Consider the following 9,219-nt stretch of genomic DNA (forward strand, 5'->3'; position numbering starts at 1 on the left):
AAGTACTGGTTTGAAGATTTTTTTTTTTTCTTTTTTCAATATAATGTTAGTCAAAGAGGATCAGATACTGTTTGATTACCAACATTCTTCAAAGTATCTTCTTTTGTGTTCAACAGAAGAAAGAAACTCATACAGGTGTAGATCAACATGAGGGAGAGTAAATGATGACAGGATTTTCATTTTGGGGTGCACTATCCCTTTAAGAGCATAAATACAAATACTGGAAACATGATCAGTGAGAGATCAGAGAGGAAAACCAACCACAAAAGAAGAAAGGAACGAGTGTGTCAGTGAAGGTGGTTGTGAATGTGTGTAGATGTGTGTTAGTTACAGGATCAGAGAATGACACCGTTCCTCTGTCATAGTCCAGATACACTCTCACATAATCAAGATTCTGTTTAACAAGAAAATCAGTGCGGGGCAGGACTAGTGAGGTAAGGTGAGATGACTCATACTGCACACTCCAGACACCAGAATTAAAGAAATCACATCCCTTCCTCTGGTTTGATGCTGTAGTTACTCCAAGACTCCAGAATATACTCTCTTTAACCTCCACATCCCAGCAGTGTTATATAGACAGAGTTAACAAGGGTAAATGAGAAACAGCTGAAACTAATCAGGGATAATGAGTCTGGGCAAAGGATTCTGGGAAATGCAGTTCATGGTGGTGGAAGAGTGCCCCCTGATGGATATCTTGGGCACTCCAACTGGTGATCGTGACACAATGCTGTAACTTTTATTTTTTTATTGTGATTCTTTTTCATTGTGATTCTTTAGGAAACATGCAGAATTCTGGTGAAATTAGGGGAGGTGAATGTAATCAGTGTTATATTCATTTATTAATTTCACTCAAAATCTCTCCCTTTTTTGAATTTTTTAAAAAATATTTATTTAAATTTATTTCATTTCTAAAGTTATATGTTCAATTTTCAGTTGTTGGTGTGTTGTTAAATATGGTACATTTTGTTCTGGTTGCTTTCCTTCTTAGTTCATGGGAAGCGTGGCTGAGGAGAGGTTATGTTGAAGCGCTGACTAAAAAAATTGAATATGAGTTTTGTTCCTTGTAATTACCATGTATTATTTGTGTTAAAAATGCAATTTAATCTGAAAGGAGACCTATTATGCCCCTTTCACAAGATGTAATATAAGTCTCTGGTGTCTCCAGAATGTGTCTGTGAAGTTTCAGATCAAAATACCCCACAGATCATTTATTATAGCTTGTCAAATTTGCCTCTATTTGGGTGTGAGCAAAAACAACTCTGTGCCCTGCTTGTTTGTCACCATGGTTTCTGATTGATTTGAGAATTCTGTTCAGGTATTCACATAAAATTTCTGTGACTCTGAAGTCCTGCTTCCCTCAAGTGTTTTTTTTTTTTTTTTTTACTATACAGTAGAGCTGCACGATTCTGGATAAAATGAGAATCACGATTTTTTGGTTTCAAAAAGAGATCACGATTCTCCAACGATTCTGAATATACAACCAAACAAAATAACATCTAATTTACTAGAGGTTCTGACAAAATATAAATTGCGGACTCTAATTGCTGGAAAATGTTTGAATTAATTATGGATGAATCAGTGTTTTGAACGCATCTTTTGAATGAATGATTCAATGACATAAATTTTTTAACAGTCACTTGTCACTACCTAGTGGAAGATGTATTATCAGAAACCGCTATCGTAGACATCAGTGTTTAAATACTAACTTAAAACTTTTATCTCAATACTTCTTTGTTAATTTTAATATTTGTAACAGACTCAAAACCATAATTGAACGTTCCGGTATGATTTTGTCAAAGGTTTAATAGACGCAGTAGAAACGTTGTCATTAATAAAGTAAGATCGCGTACTATACAGCATGGCAATTACACACTAACTAAAGTTAAAAAAGTGAAATCATAATCAACAACCCTTTTAATGAAGCACGAATGGACATTGTGTAAGTAATTCATTAACCATGTATGTGCAAGCTCCTTGGCTAAAATGATCCCTTTGACTGGCAGGTCGATGTTGAAATTTTGGGGAAAGGCCAAAGAATTAAGTTTTTTTTTTTTTTTTGGCATATTTTTTTCAAAGTGCAGCTGAGGAGAGATTAATTGTCTTTTTATTCATCCAGCCTGAGAAATCTCGGTTTTCCGTTCACATCCACCTGTCAACACAATACAGTGAGAAAGAAGACTGATCACGTTTACTAACTATTAATAGGTAAGATCCTCAGAGTGAAAAGACTATAAAAAAATGGAAAGAGTGTGTCAGTGAAGGTGGTTGTGAATGTGTGTAGATGTGTGTTAGCTACAGGATCAGAGAATGACACTGTTCCTCTTTCATAGTCCAGATCAACTCTCACACGATCAATCTTCTGTTTAACATGAAAACCATTGGTGTAATTTGAGATTAGTGGGGCATATGACTCATGATTCTCCACCTCCCAGACATCAGTTATATAGAAATCATATCCCTTCCTCTGGTTTGATGCTGTAGTTACTCCAAGACTCCAGGGTAAATTCCCTTTAACCTCCACATCCCAGCAGTGTGTTCCTGAGTTAAAACCCTCTGAACCCAGAACACAGGAATACTTGTCAAATCTCTCTGGATTATCAGGAAGCAAATGTTTGTTCTCTCTCCATCTCACACTGGTCAGATCATCAGACAGGATGAGATCTGGATGAGCCGTGTTTGGATCCAGAATCACAGGATCTGATGAGACACAATCAACAGCTGCTTTTATTCTGATGTTCATATAATGATCAAAAGTAAACCGTACACAGATTATTATGAATTATGACACTCGTCCTATTGATCAAACACATCAGATGTTTTACTCTGATCACTGTCAGTTGTACTTAAGAAAAAAATGCATCCCATGTCTGCAGAAACTGACAATGACAGAGTCAATTAAACTGAACTGTAGAAATCTGCTGTGTCACTGTAACTGTAAATATTATGTGGATTAAAATTGTTCTTGTGTTTATGGCTCATTTTGGTGTAGTAGCTGATCTGGTTATTCAAACTTAATGCTGAAATCATGTGTGATTTCCAGTGTGTGTGTAAGAGCACAGATCTTCTCCAGACTCACTGTTTTGGACGACGTCCTGCATCTTCTTCCAGACTCTGAACTGCAGGTTGCCCAAGTAACGTGACACATGAATCAAAGCTCCAGAAGCCATCTGTGGATCCGGCTGTGAGATCTGGACTCTGGAAGAACATTCAGGAGTCAGAACTGCAGTGGCTTTGAATCAGAATCAGAGAGACCAGAGACACCAGCAGATCACTCACCTTTCCATTGAGACTGGAAACTTCTGCAGAACAAACACACCATTAATCATCAAGAACTCAATCAATCATCAATCAATCAATGATGTGAAATCAGACCTTCAGAAAGCAGACGTCATTGTCTTTCATCATCTCCTCCATGTCTTTGATTGTGTGTGAAAGAGCTGAGATGTGTCTGTTCATCTCCTCCAGCTTCTCCTTCATCATCTGCTTCTTCTGCTCCTCTTCCTCCCTCAGTGCAGTGATTGTAGCTTCTTCTTCATCTCTGAGAAACTGATGAAGTTTCTCAAACTGCTGTTTAATCTGACGCTCTGTGTGCTCAGCTTGAGACTGAAATCAAACCACATTCGCTTCAATCATCTCAAAGACACAACTGATTCTGGAGCAGCATGAAGAGTTAGAGGGTAAATGTGGGTTAGTTAACTACAACTTTAACTTTCTGAAGCACTAGTACTGTAGTAGTAGATGTTCTGTGTCTGTAGTGTGAAATACACATTATCAATCAAATCCTCAGGTAGAAGCATAATGTCAGCAGATCAGTGTCTGTCACACTAACAGGTTGTTGTGCTCATGAATAATAATCACAATATCTGCATTAACCAAAACTATGGACTACACTCTAAAAAATGCTGGGTTAAAAACAACCCAAGTTGGGTTGAAAATGAACAAACCCAGCGGTTGGGTTAAATGTTTGCCTAACCTGCTGGGTAGTTTTATTTAAACCAACTATTGTTTAAAAATTGCTATATGGCTAGCTTAAAATGAACCCAAAATAGTTGGGAAATTAAAAACCAGATGCAATTAGAGGCAACAATAATAGACAAAAGGTGAATGTTTATTAATAAGCTTTAATATTTTATTAATATAAATTTAATAGTTTAATAGTTTATTAATATAAATTTATTAATAAGCAATTTAATAAATGTTTATTGTTTAATAATTATTCATTGAACATTAATAAATGTTCATTTCCAACATACTTTGGGTTAATTTTAATTAAGCAATACAGTAATTTTTAAACAATAGTTGAGTTAAATAAAACTACCCAGCAGGTTGGGCAAACATTTAACCCTACCGCTGGGTTTGTCCATTTTCAACCCAACTTGGGTTGTTTTTAACCCAGCATTTTTTAGAGTGTAGGTCAGGGCTGGGCAAACTCGGTCCTGGAGGGCCGCTGTTCCTGGAGAGTTTTGCTCCAACCCTAATCAAACACACCTGAACCAGCTAATCAAGGTCTTCAGGATTACACGCAGGTGAGTTTTATCAGGGTTTCAGCTAAACTCTGCCGGGACAGCGGCCCTCCAGGACCGAGTTTGCCCAGCCCTGACCTAGGTGCACAAGATGGTGCCGGTGAGCTGCGGCGATGCAACTGTGCGCATGGTTACTTCCGCTCGTGCCCTTCTGGTCTTATTGATGCTTGCATTTGGTGCTGGAAGAAACTTAAATGAAACTTGGTTAGATATAATAGATTTTTTTTTTAATTAAAGAGAAGATGGTGGTCTATCAGAGACAAAAGAAATCCTTGTTATATTATTGTGTAACGTTACCACTGTGTGGAAACTCAACGAGATACACAGAGATACATGATCTTTGACTTTTAATCTTTATCCTGTTGATTATGCGGTTCAGGCTCAGCAGTGATCCACAGGGATCTCTTTATCCATGCGAAATGCTCAAGTATCTCCTGATTTTGTTTTGACAGCTGGGTAATGGCTCAAAAACTGCCTTCTCTTTCTGCATGGAACAACACTGGACCATCATGAAGATCTAACTTAATGTTTGCTATTGTCAACCGAAGCATCAATCCTCATCAGAGATAAATAAACATGGGAATATGATATGGACTTAGTGCATGCTTTAGTAACTTTACTTGTATCGCTAACTGTATTATTAGTAGCCAATGTAATTAAAATGCATAATTTTCAGTGTTTGTATTTTTACTGCATTTATTTAGTTCAAGTGAGACGAGTAAAGAGCATCTGTTGCATAAGTCTTGTCTAAGCAACAGAAAACGTATTTTACAACGGGTAAAAAAAACGTAGGCTACCTATATTACATTTTTAATTTGTGCTACTGTTAAAAATGTAAATTAATCGAAATCTTTTTTCGTTTTTATCTAAAAAGATAATTGATAAAATCGTAAAGTAGCTACGTGATCATATTGATGGAGCAATTGATGTAGGTAAGTGAAAATATATGCTCAGAATTGAGAAATATGGAAATAAATTCATCACAGGGCAAACATGAATGTTCACAAGGCATGCAGACAACTCTAATCGTAGTTGTATATTTACAGGCATATTGTCATTGTATTTGCATAAGCACCATGAGTTTGTTAATCTATTCTAACCCATGCATGCATTTAAATGCCATTGGCTCATGTGATTGTACTATATATCTTAGTAGTTTTTAAGTGATATAACAGATTCTACAAACAACTATAAGAGATCATTTTTGGCTTTCCCCGGCACTCTGCACCGGCATAAAGCGAAACCGGAAGTATATGTGTACACTCACTAATCGAAAATCCAAAATGGCAGCCACGTGCAACTAGTCCATTTAGCTTAAATGTGCTAAACAGAAGGTCAGCGCTAGCCAACGGGATTAGTGCTGGTGCATTAGTCCTGCCCACTGCTGAATTGTGTGTGTGTTTCAGATAATAAAGGAACATGTAATTATGTCAGATAAATCACTTCAGCTGTTCTAATCAAACTTGTGAATATGTCAAAAGTATCAATCCTCACCTTGATGTGTTGAACTGTTTTCTCAAACTCTCCTTTAATGTTTTCATTGTGTTTCAGTTTCTCTTGTAAGGACTTCAGTGCTGTATTGAGCTCCTCCTGCAATTTAAAGAGAAAGTCTATAAGACACCAGAGATTTCTGCAATATGATCTTGTCAGTAATAAATACATTTATCATCATCTGTAAATCCATCTTACCTTATATGATGGAACAACTTCACTGATGGGTCTGAATTTATGATTTTCATGTTGTTGTGAAGTAAAGCACACTAAACACACAGGCTGTTTGTCGTCCAGACAGAAGAGTTTGAGTTTCTCACTGTGTAAACTGCAGATCTCCTCAGATCCTGATGAACGCCTCTTATTTCTCTCCTTCAGGAACGACTCACACAAGTTTTTTAACACCAGATTAAGAGGAGGATGATCTCTTGAGGATCTTCTCCTGCAGACAGGACACTCCTGAATTTCTTTGGTTCTCCAGAACTGTTGAAGACACTCTTTACAGAAACTGTGACTACATGACAGAAGAACAGGAGCATTGAAGATTTCATGACACACGGGACAAGAAAAATCATCTTCAGACAGTGAAGCCATTTTCACTGTTTGAGCTCCAGAAATCTAAACTTACTTTCACTTTCTGAATGAAGGTTTCAAAATAAAGGTTTCAAAAATGAGTAACCAGGAGAATCACAAAGATCTGCTGTCTGTTATGAAACAAATGTTTTAAATCCTTGAAATTATTTCTTGTTGATCTTCATTGATCGCTGATTCTGTTGTGCTTTTTCCGTGAAAGAAGCGAGTCAGTGTGACAGAAAGGAGAAATAAGTCAGTCTCTTCCTGGTGAGTGTTGTAAGAGGGTGCAGTTTATGATTTTGGGTGTGTTTAAACAGATCAGACAGGAATATCAGGATTTCCTTTACATGGCTTCATCCGAATTCATATATTCTCATTCTTTTTTGAAAGAGTAAGTGCTTAACCATAGTTTTATTATAGTAAAGGTATAGGCTAACCATTTTTTGGCAGATTGATTACCATTTGTATAACCGCAGTTTTACTACAAATACCATGGACTGGTTAGTGTAGTTTTATTTGTAGTAAAACCATGATTAATTTTCGTAAGGATTAGTCTAACGCATTTTTTCACAAAGAATTCAAGTAATGTCTTCGACTGTAGGCTATGTTTGACTCGATAAATTAGCAGTATCATAGCCTATACCCATATTTAAACTTTATTTTTCACCCTCTAACTTTTCAAATGAATCTATGTGTGAGGTTTCAATGGTCAATTGTAAAGTTGATTTAGACCAGTGGTCACCAAACTTTTTAAGCCCAAGATCCCTGACCTCGACCGTTATGAAAGACAAGATCTACCTATTGAAGAATTGATAGAAAAAGATAGCGCATAATGTATTTAGTATTTTTTCATGGCCAATTCAGATTCTGATCCTTAAAGGGTTAGTTCACCCAAAAATGAAAATTCTGTCATTTATTACTCACCCTCATGCCGTTTCACATCCGTAAGACCTTGGTTAATCTTCGGAACACAAATTAAGATATTTTTGTTGAAATCCAATGGCTCAGTGAGGCCTGCATAGACAGCAATGACATTTCCTCTCTCAAGATCCATAAAGGTACTAAAAACATATTTAAATCAGTTCATGTGAGTACAGTGGTTCAGTATTAATATTATAAAGCGATGAGAATATTTTTGGTGTGCCAAAAAACAAAATATCGACTTATATAGTGATGGCCGATTTCAAAACACTGCTTCAGGAAGATTCGGAGCACAAATGAATCAGTGTGACGAATCATGATTCAGATCGCGTGTCAAACTGCCAAACTGCTGAAATCACGTGACTTTGGCGCTCCGAACCACTGATTCGACACGCTGATTCATAATGCTCCAAAGCTTCCTGAAGCAGTGTTTTGAAATCGGCCATCACTTTTGGCGCACCAAAACTATTCTAGTTGCTTTATAATATTAATATTGAACCACTGTACTCACATGAACTGATTTAAATATGTTTTTAGTACATTAATGGATCTTGAGAGAGGAAATGTCATTGCTGTCTATGCAGGCCTCACGGAGCCATCGGATTTAAGATGGTCCTTACTGCAGAACACAAGATCCAGGGGATCTAGATCCAACTCCTCCCACTTTACATATACCTTAATCTACCCGACTCCGCCCCCTGGATCTCGAGTGTTCTGCAGTGAGGGGCTACTGTCGGATTTCTACAAACATATCTTAATTTGCGTTCCGAAGATGAACAAAGGTCTTATGGGTGTGGAACGACATGAGGATGAGTAATAAATGACATTATTTTAATTTTTGGGTGAACTTTAATTCAGATATTCTTTTATCACTGTCCCAGTAGTAAAAAAATAACTACAAAAATACACTACAGACATTGAAATGTAATGTATTTTGTACTCATATTTCTGTTATTTTCGGGAGTCACTGGGACAGTGATAAAGATCTACCAGCGATCGACGGTTTGGCGACCCCAGATTTAGACGATTAAACAGTGGCCTATCATGTCGAATTTCTTTCACAAACCTGAGCGGCTGTGCAGGATCTCTGTGGACCAGCAGATGGCGCTGTGATGTTGTCCATCTCCCGATGAGTGTGTGAACAGAGCTGAGGTCTGTCCCGTGAACACACGGCTTCAGTTCTGAGACGTTTCTTGTGTTTACGCGGCTCTCTGACGCGCTCACGCGCTTGCCAAACAAACACAGGTGCGGAAATAACAGGGATTTCTGGGATTTTTGCGGGCTACCGGTGGAAAGACGGGAAGGAGGCAGAACAAGGCGGCTCTCTGTGACACCATCAGCCGAAGAGTGTGTGTGTGACAGGATAAATAGATGTGAGCGAGCGATCGGTCACTATTAAGGGTGTGACTGTTTAAAGGAAGGTTGTATCTGTAACCGATAGACTGATAACCATGACCTTTGAACTGAAAATCAGCCAGTATAGTTTCTTAAATCACGATATTAGCACCAGTATAGCACCGTTCCGTTCTACTTCGAGATTTGTATTTTTTTTTTTTGTAATTGTGAAATTTGCTAGACACTTAATTAGGAAAATTGTTTCTACACCTTTTCTTTACACTCATATTCATTCAAGGTGTGAGGAAAGTGTGTAGCATAAGAATAAAGTCTTAAAGTCTTAAAATAGGCATAAGACTTTATGAAAATGTACTTA

General features: G+C 37.4%; 1 pseudogene; it reads right to left on the bottom strand.

The window, feature by feature from the left end:
- Nucleotides 1-445: 445 nt before the first annotated feature.
- LOC137017174 (nuclear factor 7, brain-like) lies at nucleotides 446-6,808 on the bottom strand (annotated as a pseudogene).
- Between the last annotated feature and the right edge of the window lie 2,411 nt (nucleotides 6,809-9,219).

The sequence above is a fragment of the Chanodichthys erythropterus genome, chromosome 3 (genome assembly GCF_024489055.1).
Source record: "Chanodichthys erythropterus isolate Z2021 chromosome 3, ASM2448905v1, whole genome shotgun sequence".
Lineage (NCBI taxonomy): Eukaryota > Metazoa > Chordata > Actinopteri > Cypriniformes > Xenocyprididae > Chanodichthys > Chanodichthys erythropterus.